Source organism: Macaca nemestrina, chromosome 9, assembly GCF_043159975.1.
Source record: "Macaca nemestrina isolate mMacNem1 chromosome 9, mMacNem.hap1, whole genome shotgun sequence".
Taxonomy (NCBI): Eukaryota; Metazoa; Chordata; class Mammalia; order Primates; family Cercopithecidae; genus Macaca; species Macaca nemestrina.
Genome location: NC_092133.1, coordinates 55,396,078 through 55,411,021, shown reverse-complemented (window position 1 = coordinate 55,411,021; position 14,944 = coordinate 55,396,078). Strand labels below are relative to the sequence as shown.

General features: G+C 40.7%; 1 protein-coding gene across 8 annotated transcripts in view; it reads left to right on the top strand.

Moving 5' to 3' along the window:
- LOC105466192 (family with sequence similarity 13 member C) overlaps window positions 1-14,944 on the top strand; it is a 118,104-nt gene that overhangs the window by 46,841 nt on the left and 56,319 nt on the right. The gene's annotated exons all lie outside the window — the stretch shown is intronic.

Below are 14,944 nucleotides of genomic sequence, written 5' to 3'. Positions count from 1 at the left end.
AGGAGAGCAGGGATGAGGTAGAGATAAAAAAAAAAATAGCTTGTCTTCACAGTGCTTTGAGACTCCCTGGTATACAGTTGGATAATGAGTGAGTATTGACCTAGCTCACGTTGACTATCCCACATAGAAAGGGAGCCAGATAGGAGGGCTCTCCTTTATTGCCCACACATACTGCCTCCTTCTGTGGACACAGAAACAACCTGGTGGAAGGAAAGAACTTTCAAACGAAGAGATCCAGGGTCTTATCTCACATCTATCAGGTGACCATGGTCATTTCACTCAAATTCCTAGGCCCCCTCCTCTAACATAGGAATTTGGGTCAAATGATTTCTAGAGCTTCTTCTGGCTCGAACTTTGAAAATGCTCGACACTCTAGATGTTCAAAAGATTAGACATGGGAAGACTTTAGCTTAAGAATACAAGCTCCTGAAGATGCAGATGAAAATAATTCTCCCTCCCCTGCTGTAGAGCACAAAAGTCCCACACCTAGTCCGTAAACTGCTGATTGAAAAAAGAGCCCACACTTGATTATTTTGGAAATGAAATCCTTCTTTTCTGTTGTTTTTTAAAGGAGACTACCCTTGGTCATTTGATAAATTGTTAGCACCTTCACTGATAATTTGGCCTAAGGATAAAAGGGAAACTTAGAGACATTCTCTCATTCAAAATGCTACTACTACCACTGCTACTAATAAAATAAGTGAAACGTTGGAAAATATAGAAAATCCCAAGGATGTAAAAATGACTTGTTATCTTACCTCCCAGATACAACTGCTATTACCATTGGAGTGCACATTCTTACATTGTCGCTATTGTTTTAATGTTGTCATAAAGAGAAATTGTGTATGAAAGGGGCTTCTGGATGCACTGGGCTTTAAATCTGCTAGAAGCACTATTTACTTCAAGCAGGCCCTAGAGTAGAAAGTTAGGCAAGAATGCATTATGATTGTACAATAATCATGTATAGCAGTGTGCTTTTCTACATAAGACCAGTAAGATGAGTAATAGAGTAGTAGGTTAATTATCATGAGATTGGTCAGTTCATTTATGGCTAAATTGAACAATTTAATTTTCCATAACAAATATTCTAACATACAATTTCTATAAGAAACATGTTTACAAGCTTTGGTGTCATTATAGCCCTTTGTTAGAAATGATATTTCAAGGAGACAAAACAGGAAGCTTTGTCCTTAACATCTGAACATCTTGGAAAGTTTCTTGGCTTAACATAAAATAGATTTAAGAGAAATTTCAATAATGATTATAGGAGACAGAGAATGTATAAATTTAAACCTAATTTAGAACTTTGACCAGCTGGTTAAGTGTTCAGTATGCCTGAGGCCACTAGAATGGGGCTAATCTTTAACTTACTCTTCATCTTCCCAATGAAGCCATGGCTACTCCCATATTTCTGTTATAGTTATTTGTCAATGAGGTTATTCTTTTTTAAGCTTTACATTAAGTACTACAGACACACACACACACACACATTATGTATAGTGACATACACATACACACAGAGCTCCTACTCAACCCTCCGTATGTTTTTTTTTCTTATATTCTTATTGCTAGATTAAAACATTTTTGGGATTAGAGAGATAGATAGATGTATATATACATACACATATATATATATCTAAGAATATATTATATATAGTTACATGGCTTTATGTTATATAATATATACATTGTTATATATTACATTATGTTATACATAATTATATTACATTGCTATGTAACTTGTTTATCCTGCTTAATATTATATTTTCCATATCATAAAATACACTATAATGTAGGTAATGGCTGTAAAATATAGTCATGTACCACATAATAATATTTCAGTTAACAGTGGACATGTATAATAGTAATCCTGTAAGATTAAAATACCATATTTTTACTATACCTTTGTGTGTTTAGATATGCAAATGCCGCTGTATTACAGTTGCCTACAGTCTTCAGTACAGTAACATGCTCTAGAGGTTTGCAGCCTAGAAACATTAGGCTATACCATATAGCCTAGGTGTGTAGTAGGCTATACCATCTAGGTTTCTGTAAGTATACTCTGTGATGTTTGCACGACAATGAAATAGCCTAAGGATGCATTTCTCAAAATATATCCCCATCACTAAGGGATACATGACTCTATTTCCTTTTACAGATATACCATCATTTATTTAATGAAATCCAAAGTATTTGATATTGCAGTTACTTATAGGATTTATATTTGTATTTATTGCTGTAGTAAACATCTTAAAAACAATATCTTTATGTGTATCCATTATAGTTTTCTTGGTTTGTGCTTAAAATTCAAAGTTGTCTAGGCATAGGATTTGGAGTAGCTAACTGAAATGAAACTTAAGATATAAATTTTTAGCCAGGCACACTGAGATTACAGTTCATGCTTGTAATCTCAGCACTTTGGGAGGCTGAAGCGGGCAGATCACTTGAGGTCAGGAGTTTGAGACCAGCCTGGCCAACGTGGTGAAACCCCATCTGTACTAAAAATAAAATACAAAAGTTACCTGGGCATGGCGGCACACACCTGTAATCCCAGCTACTTGGGAGACTGAGGCATGAGAATCACTTGAACGTGGGAGGCAGAGGTTGCAGTGAGCTGAGATCACACCATTGCACTCCAGCCTGGATGACAGAGCAAGACTTTGTCTCAGAAAAAAAAAAAAAAAAAAAAAAAAAAAAAAGGGATATACAATTTTCAGTTATCCGATCATGGAAGAAGATAGGGATATAATAGACAACTAGTAACTTTGAGAGATAAAAGATAAAAGTCATGTGGGTGAATTTCTGTATGTGTTGGAATCATAGGATGGTGGCTCTGGGTGGAATGTTGGAGACAATCCAGTTTAATCGCTTCCCCCTTCCTTGTGTAGATATTTCTGTTTCAACCACTAGCCTTCATGGTTTTCTAGTTCACATTGTGCTAAGGGCAAAGTGCTTCTGGCTTTAACATTCCCAGAGGACATTTGAAAGCCATGTGGGGGATGGGAAAATTCTTTGTTGTGTGGGATGCCTCGTTCATGTCAGGGACTCTGACACCTTGGCTCTAGCCCACAGAATGCCAGTAGACAACTCCAGCTTCAGTAATAATCACAAATAGCCCCCAGATTTTCTACGTGGCCCCTAGGGAACATACCATCATCCTGTAAAAACACAAAAACAAAAAAACCCCACTAAATTTCATGATAGATACATTATCTAAAATCATGTTTTATGTGAGTCTTTATTAACATGGGGACATGATCTATTTATAGGTGGAAAAAAGCAATTACATAACAGTATCACAAGATGTTCCTATTTTTGCTTAATATATAATTATTTACAGAAACATATACTAGAAAGACATAAATCCATATTTTAGTGGTGGTAATTTTGGGGGGAGATGAATTACAGGTGATTAAAAAGGTATTTTTTGTGCTTTTACTTTCCAAGTTTTCTCACTAGCGTTCCCCTACTAAGTTTGTAATTGGCAGAAAGTGATAAGTTTATGTTATTTGCAAGACAAATAATAGTACCTACTATTTCTCTGGCTTTATTTATTTAGTAATGATTGAATCTTACTTTGGGACAGACATGACTATTAGGAGAATGTTAGGAGAGAACAGATTTATTTTTTATTTTCGTTAACTGGGAAAACTTAAAATGAATTTTCAGTGACACTTGTGGCCTTTGTGGTTTAGGTCACTTGGGATCAGAAACCAAATACTACAGATGATTTTATAGGTTTAAATAATGTTTAAAACCATAATTTGAATCATAGTTGCCTCTTTTCTTCAGTGTTTGCCTCAGTAGACAGTCTCTTCTTATACTGGTGAGCAGCATGCCAAGCCTCTCAGGGGTTCAGTAGCACAGAATTCTTACCAAGAGCACTCCAATGACCCTGCAGATGCAGGGACAAGGGAAATATCAAGACCCGTTGAAGTGGGGGTGAGGTCCAAGGGGAGAAAGATTGAGAAGGGGTAGATGCGGGAATAAGCCAGCTGTCGAAGTCTTCTTAGTGCCTTAAGTTTAGCACCAACACAAGAAAACAGTTTTGGCCAAACCTAGACTATTGAATAAATCGAAAAACACATAAGAGAGCCCCTGGGAAGGGCCTAGGACATATGCAAGATACTATAGTGTAAAGAGGAAAGGCCTTGGCAGTATGCAGACCTGGATGCTAGTTCCAGCTTTGCTGCTTCCTTGGACAGATTCCCTAACCTCTCTGGGCTTGGATTTCTTCAGATGTGTGATGAAGATGAAAATATCTACTTCCCAGAGCTACTGTTGCAAGGATTAAATGAGACACTGCATGTTCAGCTTCATTCAGGGTCTGTCCCACAGCAGGGGCTCAGAAGATTAATGTTGTGGCTCCATAAGAGAGGAGATCCTTCCTCCATGAAGGGTTTTGCTTAGCTCCATGGTACTGATCTATGGCTTGCCAACACATCCATCTTGCTGCTAGTGTTCTCTCTTCTCTCCTCCATTTATCTAAATTTTAATCTCATCTCAGAGCCCAGCTCACTCCCAGATTTTCATGCACCTTCGCCTTTCTCAATAGCCCATGTTGATCTCTGTAGTTAGAACATGATCAATGTAACTAGATACATGGGTACTATTGTTCAAAGAGTTTGGTTTATCTCTTCAAATAGGATATATGTCTATTTTCTGTAATTCTTTTGAATGTGCAGTTTTCAGCACAGTGCTGAACTCATAGGTTCAGTAGTTTAGTAAAGTTTCTGCTTATTAATTCTTAGGTAGGCAATTCCATGGAATTCTGGTTTGCCCTCCATAATATCATGCCTCTCTTGGCCATATTTCATTATGGTCCTTTATATACCTGGCCCTTCACAAGCTCTAGTTTGCTTTTGTGTACACTGGCTGTGCTTCTTGTGCTTCCATATCCATCCTTTACAGAGCCCAGATTACCTTTATAGATCTGTTTTTCTGCACATCTTTAAGCTAGACCTTAGCTTCTCTCTAGTTGAACCAAAAACTATGCATCCCTTGGACCAGTTGGTTTCCCAATTCAATCTCAACTGAATTGCCAGTTGAGATTCCAGTGATTTGGACTCTCTTGCTCAACTTGGACATGTGATTCAGACAATTTCTAAAAGGTTTTTAAAGGGATTGCACATGGCAAAGTGGTCCTAGTTGACCACGAATAGTCGTGGTTGGAAAAGTGGGGATCAAGAAAGTGGTCCTTTTCAATGTGTAATTACTGCCAACCTTGCTGATCTTGCTCATGTGAAACAAAGGAGACCCAGGCTATTGCATGACAAGCAGTTGTTTCTTGGTAATGTGGTTGGTATTCTCTGCAAACGATGGAAACTAACTGTGTTTGATTCAGGCAAAGAAAGGGATCTAAATTAAGGCTATTGGTTAGCTTAAAAAATTGAACTAAGGGCAAATATCCTTTGGGAAGGGTAAGAACCAGGCCTGGTCCATGGATTTCTGGATTCACAACGACAGGAACATGTTACTCTGAGGTGTTATCACTGGATGATCCCATGCTAATACAACAGCTTTTCATTCCTGCTCAAGGTTTGACTTCAGGGAGAAGGAACTAACTGGCCTAGTTCAGGCTATATGTTTACCCTTGCTTGTAGAATTGTGGAGAGCTAGTTTCCCAAGAGAAAGGGAGGTTGATGTCAGAAGAAGTGGATTGGAGATGAAAAATGCTGAACAGATGAATTCAATATAGTGTTGGGTGACTTGGGGGCATGGGAAGAACCTGGAGCTGTTGGAGGAAGAGAACTAAGAATCAATTTTATGGGTCAGAAAGGCTTGGTGTGGCTTGCCAAACTTAAGTGAGTCAAAGGCATGGAGAGACCAACTTGCCTCCAACTTGCCTCCCTGATCATTAACTCACCCTTGCCCCTCAGACCCACACTGATTCAGGTTCTTTTCATCTTGTGCTAAGTCGCATCAGCAAAGACAATTAAAGCTGGAGTGTACTGAACTACAGAGAAAATGTGCCAGATGATGTCAGAAAGGTTGGTGGTGGACACACTACATGGGGCCTGGTAGCCTGCGTGTTGATTCTTGGATTTTGTCTAAGTCTAGAGGAAAACCACTGGAGTTTATAAACAGGAGTGACAGACTGAGATTTACATAAAAAGACCACTCTGGGTACTGTGTGTTGTACGCAGGGGTACATCTTGGAAGCTAACATATCATCCCTGTGGGAGGTGCTGGTGACAATGAAGATGGAGGGAAGATGACAGATGGAGGATACAGACTCGTGACTCTTTCCTTTTGGGAGAGAAAGAAAATCTTGAATAGGGAACAGGCAGCATTTAGGCTTGATTAATATTAATGCCTACTCAAATCCCCTGTGTCTTGAAAAATATTCTTCTGTTCCAAGAGCTAACCTGATTGATACTTTAAAAGTTAAAGTGTTGCAAGTCTGAGTATCAGTTGTAATATCAGAGGAGCCAGTGTGATACGTAGTTACAAATATTCGTCAGCTATTCACCTGTCATTTAAATTCCGAGCCCTCCCCCAATGTGGCCCGTCACTTGTGATACTCTGTGCCCTTCACTTCATCGGTCCCTGATCTAAATCTTCATTCATGTGATTAGGTTTTTCTCTTTCCCCCAACTGTAAGCTCCAAAAGACAGAGATTCTTACTTGAGGTTCCTCTTGAAGGCGGATTCTGATAGATAGGAGGACCTGGGTACAGGAAGGTGGCCCCAGGAAATAGGAACTAGGGAAGGAGGAAGAGCCCACAACAGGTGTGCAACTTGGTAGGTTGTCACTCTGAGCAAGTGGGGTCTCTCTGAGGAACTGTGTAGACAGTATCTCAGACTTATCCCTCTGAAAGTTGGGGGGGGGTCTGCAGCATTTATTCACACCCCCACTTCTCTTCTGGCTGTGGGCTGCTCCCAGGGGAGTTAAATCTGCCACACATGCAGGCTGAGGGAATTAGCCCTGCCTGGCAAAAAGCCTTGAGGCAGAAGAATGAAGAAACTTGGCAGATGCTTGAGGTGGGATGAGGGGAGCAGGCAGAAGTGTCCTTGGAGCTGAAGTATTGGTTATAACCACTCTGTCTCCTGGGCTGAGCACTGCCTGGCACATGGAGCAGGTGTCTAATCATTATTTACTATGTGTATGGAATGAATGAGGTGATGCAAGCAGAGTGCCTTGTAGCCTGCTCAGCAAACCACATGCTGCTATAATTATTACTCCTATTAATGTCTTATTAGGGCCTCTACTCTCACTCATTCACCAGGAAAAAACCTGCTGGATCCTATGTCCTCAGTATTCCATCCAAAATGTGTTCTTTATGGTTCACAGTGCCTTTTAAACCACACCCATGTCTACTTTACCTCCACTCTGCCAATTCTGAAGCTGGCCCTGTGCACCTGACTCACTGCTCACCCATTCTCTGGGCATTGGCTGCTTCCAGTCTCTGTTCCAGCTCACCAAAGTGAGAAGTGGTACCTTTTCCACCACAGCTGGGTTGCCCCGTATTTGAAATTTTTCATCGTGTTTTAAGGGGCTCAGCCTTTCCCTCTTTGGGAATGTGTTCCCTGGGGGACCAGGCCAGAAACACCATGTCACTCCTATACTCAAAGAAGTTCCTCCCTTGCGCCCTTTAGCCACTGGTGTCCTCCCAGGCTGTTGCACTTGGACTTTTAGGATAGTGTTCCCCAGTTAGGAACCCCCTAGAGTGCTTGTTAACTATATGTCGTCATCCTACTTTTCTGGAAATTCTGATTCAGTAGGTTTGGGTTGTGGCCCAGGAATCTCTGTTTTAATAATACTGGCTGATTCTAATCTTCAGAGAAGTACAAGGTGGGAGGTGGTGGTTGGGGGAGTTGGCTTCTGGGAGGGTATACTGTTGCGGATCAGTGTTCTGTTTCTAGCTGCAGCATCCTTGGGAGTTCATTGGCCTGGACAAGTGGATACATGGGTTAGGAAGTCAGTTTCTGAACATCCATGGACTTCTAGTTTTGTTTTCTTTCAGTAGTCTCTTGGGGAATAATTTTAAACACTGTGGCTTGGTTTCTTTTTAATCTTTGAAGTTGGCTGCTTAATATTCGACCTCAGTCCTTTTGCAGACATTTAGTAAGAACCAATAAGAGAATGTCTTCAATGTGGTTTTGACTCTCCAGAGAAAGGAACTTTCTATTTACTGGTATTAACGGCTGTTATTGTTTCTAATAATATTACTGGAATTTATTGGCATCTTGTCTGTGTCTGCATATAGAGCTATTGTTTGTATATAAAGCATGTTTTGCTCAGAGGGTTGTCCTCTTGGGATATACCTTTTGTTTTCAAAAGAGTTTCAGGAAACACCAGTCATACAGCCAGCCAGCAGTCATCCGGGTATACATTAGTGTATCCCAAGTATTGCTTTCTAATAGAAAGGCTTAATTTTTTAATGCAGTGGAATATCCTGAATTCTGAAGATGTGATGGGAGTCAGCACTGCTCAGTTCTAAGGCTCTGATTCTATGTGAAGTATTCTGAAAAGTGTGTTGGATGCTCTCCTTTTACTCTTTCTGCCCAGGTTTTCTAGGTCATGGGTTCAAAAGGTACTAATTTCATAGATCTCTTCAGGGAAGAAATGCATTTGTTATGGGAATGAGCGTCATTCCATCCTCCAGGCTCTGCTAGCATGCTATAGATGGAGGAGGGAGCATCAGTTATAATTACTTTACAGACTCAGGAATATATACCCTGGGATGAATACTTTATTTACAAACATATGAGTGCCTCCTGTGTGTCATATGCCAGGCTTGGCCCTAGAGATAAAATGTTAAGCAAGGCTCCTATGGTCCTTGCTCCATAGTGCTCACCATTGTGAGAAATAGACAATCAAATAATTATACAAATACAATATTAAGAACTAAGACCTGCAGCACAGCAGACGTAGAAGATCAGAATGCAGTGAGAATATATACATGAAAGGGAGACCTGATTGGGAGCTATCTAGCATCCAAAGTATGAGTGAGTTACTTAGGAGAGAAAGTGGAGAGGGAACAGCATTACAGGCATGTGTGAAGGCCTGCGCTGGAAAGGAGCATGGTGCATCCACAAAACTGAAAGAATGCCAGTGTAGCTGGAGTTCAGAGAGGGAGTCTGATGCAAGCTAAGGTTGAAGAGTGGGCAGATGCTAAATCCTTCAGGGTGTCATAGGATACTCTCAGAATTTTGATTTTGATTTTAAGTGTAGTGTGTAGAAGGGGAGTGAAAGATCTTGTGTGGATGGTGGCCTGAGGAGGGTAGAGGGGAAGTAGGGAGACCAGGGAGGAAACTACTGTCATTCAGGTTGTACAAATGAGAGGTGCTGGTGGCTTGGCCCCAGATGGCAGTGGTAGAGATAGACGGGAGGGGACAGACACAAACATTATTTGGGATAAGAAATTGAGAGGCTTGTTAATAACTTGGTTATTGGGCTTAAGGGAAAGAAAAGTGTTATATAACTGTCAGTTGTCTTCCATGAGCCATTGGCAAGATGGGGAAGCTTTTCACTGCAATAGGAAACACTTTCCTCTGCTAATTTAATTATAGATAGTTAAAACATTGGTATAAATATACAACTGTGAGCTAAAATGTGGCGTTTTCACAAATTATCACATCCTGCAGTTTGACACTGTCCTTAGGCCAAGAAAAATATCTTAATGCTTAGTTGGTTTTGTTGTTTTGAATTCCAGTACACCTCCTGTGAGAAGGCCACTAGAAGATGACCCTACAGGCTGACTCAGCACGAGCTTTAGGGTTGCAGCAAAGTGGAAACATCAAACATTTTTAGAAAAGTTGTATTTCAGTGGGCTATCCACAAGTTTGCAGTTTGAATCCAGGTGAAAGCTCTTTTCATATCAGCACACAATTAAGTTTTGCATTTCTCTGTTGAGAAGTATTTTTTAGTTTGAATTATATAGTGGTGGCAGCAGTAGTGGTGGCAGCAGTGGCAATGGTGGTGCTGGTGGTGGTGGTAATGGTGGCGGTGGTGGAAGGTGATGATGTTGGTGAATGGTGGTGATAGTCATGGCGGTAGTAGTGGTGGTGATGGTGATGATGGTGATTGCAGAGGTGATGGCAGCAGTTGTGGTGCTGGTGGTGTTTGTGGTGATGGTGGTGGTAATGGTGGTGATGGTGGAAGGTGATGATGTTGGTGAATGGTGGTGATGATAGTCATGGCGGTAGTAGTGGTGGTGATGGTGATGATGGTGATTGCAGAGGTGATGGCAGCAGTTGTGGTGCTGGTGGTGTTTGTGGTGATGGTGGTGGTAATGGTGGTGATGGTGGAAGGTGATGATGTTGGTGAATGGTGGTGATGATAGTCATGGTGGTAGTAGTGGTGGTGATGGTGATAGTGGTTATGGTTGGAGGTATTACATGCTCATCACTACTGAGGGCCATAATTGGGCTCTGAGTGCAGGCTGCATTTCTCATTGCCAGGACCTGGACTAGAGGACAAGGTTACACTGGAGTTACTCTGACTGGCTGACTCATTGTGGTCCCCTTTAGAAGCATGCATTTGATATGTATTTGCTTAGTTACTTTCCTATTATTGTTTTGGACACAGGCAGCAAGATAATTGAAGGGAGTGTTCAGTGTGACCCAATTTTTGTGTGTAGGCCAGCTTCCAGGAAGGATTGTAAATGGTTCAAGCCATATCTTTAAGTATCTTAAAAAGAAGGGAGTTTGAGATGGCTAGCTACTGTTCCAGTTCTCCTTCATTCATTGCTAAACTTCTCCAGTGAGAAGCTTCATTTATTTTTCCTCTTCTACTATGATCTTTATTGTTTTCAATCCAGTGGCCTTTTCTTTTCTCCCCTTCTGTTTCTCATTATCTCTAGGTGACTTTGACACTTTGTAGCAGTGTGAGCCTGGGCCATTCTCCTGCATGTCCTGTTCTTCTTGCCTTGCTTTCTTTTTCTCCATAATACCTAGCATCTGGTGCATCATAATCACTGGTTTATTTCTTTTTGTTCTCCTCCTCCCATGAGAATGTAAGTTCCACAAGGGCAGACTTTATTTTATCCACTGCTTTGTTCCCAACACCTGCAACAGTACCTAGCACATAGTTGGTGTTTAAAAAATATTTGTTGACTGAATGGATGAAGTATTTAACTACCCTTTCTCCTATTAGGTCAAATAGATATAATAATGCTAGTCTCATACGGTGACCTTGAAGATTAAATAAAATAATGTAAGTAAACTGCCTGGAAGACCCACCCTGGGGTAGTAAGGGCTGGTGAATTGAAGTCATTCTTGGGTCTAGTTCTTTCTCTAATTTATCCATCTGTTGAAAAGGTATATATTGAGAAGGTGCTAGGTTCTTTGCCTAGCATATAATGAAGGAAAAAGTGATGCAGAATCTGCCCATATGACCTTACCTGTGGCCACTGTACACCATCGAAATTATCATCACCCCCTTCCTCTGCTGAACACACGTAGAGTGCCCAGTTCTAGGGTGAACCCTGGCCAGACATTTTTACTTCTCTATTTCAGCCTCATTTCAAATGTCTAAATCTGAACTCATGAATTGCCTCTCTTTATGAAAAACATTACATGTTTTTCTGACTTCATTAACAAAAAAACCTACCATTTTCCTTGTCACACAGACTCAAAAGTTTGTAATAATTTTGATTACCCCATCTCTTTCACTCCATACTTTGAATCCACACCCAAGACTTCTTGATTGCTTTTATCATTGAAAAATGTCTTTTATCTGTCTCTACCTCTCCAGTTTCTCACCACCATTCTTCTTTTTTGTTTGTTTGTTTTAGAGATGAAGTTTTGCTCTGTCACCAAGGCTGGAGTGCAGTGGCACAATCTCAACTCACTGCAACCTCCGCCTCCCGGGTTCAAGCAATTCTCCTGCCTCAGCCTCCTGAGTAGCTGGGACTACAGGCGCATGCCGCCACACCCGGCTAATCTTTTGTATTTTAGTAGAGATGGGGTTTCACTCTGTTGCCCAGGCTGGTCTCAAACTCCTGGGCTCAGGCAACCCACCCGCCTCAGCCTCCCAAAGCGCTAGGATTACAGGCATGAGCCACTGCACTTGGCCTCTCACCTCCATTCTAACATCATTTGCCCTGATCCTTGATTTGCTGAAGTGGCTTCAAGACTCAGTGTTGATTAGCTTATCATCATTTAAGATTTTACTAGATTCTAAGTCTCCTTAAGGAACTGCCTCTGATTGTCTATTATTGTTTCCCCAACACTGGACCAGGCACACAGTAGACATTCAGATGGCTAGTAAATTAAATTATCTTTGATGCTTTAGACTACAGTTCTCAAACTTGTTCTGGAGGTTTATCTAATGGTTAAGAGTAGTTTTCTTGGAAGATCATGTGAGTATATTCCATGTAGGCTCTTCTCTATATCTCACTAATATATACCATATATTTTTAACAAAGTATATTTCTGTTTCTTTCCATGAATGTTTGCTACTTGGTTATTTGTTTTACCATCTGCTGTCACTCATCAACAAGGAGCTTGCACCAAAGCCCTAGAAAAATTTGTATTTGAAGAGTGTAAACTGGTAAATATTTTTTTCTATTAGAGAATACCACTCTTCCATTTTGCTGGTGCTACTCTGTAGAAACATAGTTTGAGAACTATTGAGGGTTACAAAGAAACTATGAGCCATTCAAAGTGTTAGATGTTACTGAGTACGGTGGGTGGATTACCCCTGTCTCTAAGACTGCTTTTGCCTATTTTGTGGGAAAGAGCTATTTTGTATTTTCTGATGCACTGAAATCACTGTTTGTGTCTCAGGGGACTGATGGATATAAGATGTGTGAGCCAGCAGTCTTCCTCCTCACCCTTTTTTTCCCCTTGAGCTGTCTATGCCTGAGCGCATGGTTGGGAGCCTTAGTCTCTCTCCCACCCAGGAGGGAAATGCTGGTTTGTTCAGGCATGAAGGACATTAGTTTGACCTTCACAATTTTCTTCTGTAACCATCTCCTGAACTTTTCTCTTTAGAAATTGTTTGCACAGTAAGCAAAGCTTATAGAGTTAAAAAAATGTATTTTTAAGAATATTTTAAAGAAGTTAGGCTCCTGGTATTTCTAAATGTACATTATGACGTTTAGATATTGACCTTGTTGCCCATTTAGAGGACATATATGCTTTCTTCAGGATTCAAATTGGAGCAGAATAGTAACTGTAAATAATTAGATCCCCAAAGAAATCTTTTTATAAATGTTAACACTGAAAAATCTCTTATTCATTAAGATAACTGTCCTTTTCATAAGGATAATAACTATAAGTTAATATGTTTATTATATAATAGTATTCAGACTGTTTCAGAAAAACTTGAATTCTATTTAATAGATGATATTGGACCATAGAATTTAACAAATCATGATTTGGACCTAAGGATCTTTCAACAGTGGAGTTTTGTGTATTTTGTTTTTGTTTGTAAGCTAAAGAAAATTGACTTACTGTAGGTAGATATGCCTAAAGTTCATTTTCATCTGTTGTCAGCTATGTAGTGGCAAAACCCAGCTTCGCCATGTGTCTCAGTCCATTTAGTGTTGCTATTGCAGAATACCTGAGGCTGCATAATTTATAAGGAAAAGAAATTTATTTGGCCCGCAATAATGGTCACTGAAAAGGCTAAGATTGGGTAGCTGCACCTGGTGTGGCCCTCAGGCTGCTTCCACCCATAGCAGAAAGCAAAGGGGAGTTGACTTGAACAGAGATCATATAGTGAGAGAGGAAGCAAGAGAGTGAAACCAAGGAAGCCAGACTCTTTTCAACAAGCTGTTCTCTAGGGAACAAATGTCTTCCCTTCCCTTCCCTTCCCTTCCTTTCCCTTCCCTTCCCTTCCCTTCCCTTCCCTTCCCTTCCCTTCCCTTCCCTTCCCTTCCCTTCCCTCCCCTCCTCTCCCCTCCCCTCTCCTCCCCTCCCCTCCCCTCCCCTCCCTTCCCTTCCCTTCCCTTCCCTTCCCTCTTCCTTTCATTTATTTTAAGTTCAGGGGTACAAGTGCAGGCTTGTTACATGGGTAACCTTGTGTCATGGGGGTTTGTTGTACAGATTATTTAATCACTCAGGTGTTAAGCCTAGTACCCATTAGTTATTTTTTCCTGATCCTCTCCCTCCTCCCACCCGCCACCCTCTGAAAGGCCCCAGTGTGTGTTGTTCCCCTCTATGTGTCTATGTGTTCTCATCATTTCGCTCCCACTTATAAGTGAAAATATGCAGTATTTGGTTTTCACCCAAAATTATGAAAACCTTGGAAGACAACCTAGGAAATACCATTTAGGACATAGGCCTAGACAAAGATTGCATGACGGTGATGCCAAAAGCAGTTGCAACAAAAGCAAAAATTGACAAATGGAATTTAATTAAATGAAAGAGCATCTGCACAGCAAAAGAACCTATCAGCAGAGTAAACAGACAATCTACAGAATGGGAAAAAATTTTTACAAACTACGGATCCCTCAAAGGTCTTAATATCCAGCATCTATAAGGAACTTGAACAAATTTACAAGAAAAAAAAAACAAGCAACCTCATAAAAGAAGTAGGCAAAGGATATGAACAGACACTTTTCTTCTTCTTTTTTTTTTTTTTTTTTGAGACAGAGTCTCACTCTGTCACTCAGGCTGGAGTGCAGTGACGCGATCTCAGCTTATTGCAACCTCCGCCTCCCAGGTTCAATCAAGTGATTCTCCTGCTTCAGCCTCCCAAGTAGCTGGGACTACAGGTGCCTGCCACCACGCCCCACTAATGTTTGTATTTTTAGTAGAGACAGGATTTCACCATATTGGCTAGGCTGGTCGCAAACTCCTGACCTTGTGATCTGCGTGCCTCAGCCTCCCAAAGTGCTGGGATTACTGGCATAAGCCACTGTGCCCAGCCAAACAGACAGTTTTCAAAAGAAGACATACATGGGGCCAAAAAACAAATGGAAAAAAGCTCACATCACTGATCATTAGAGAAGTGCAAATCAAAACCACAATGGGAACAAATTTATTTTTGA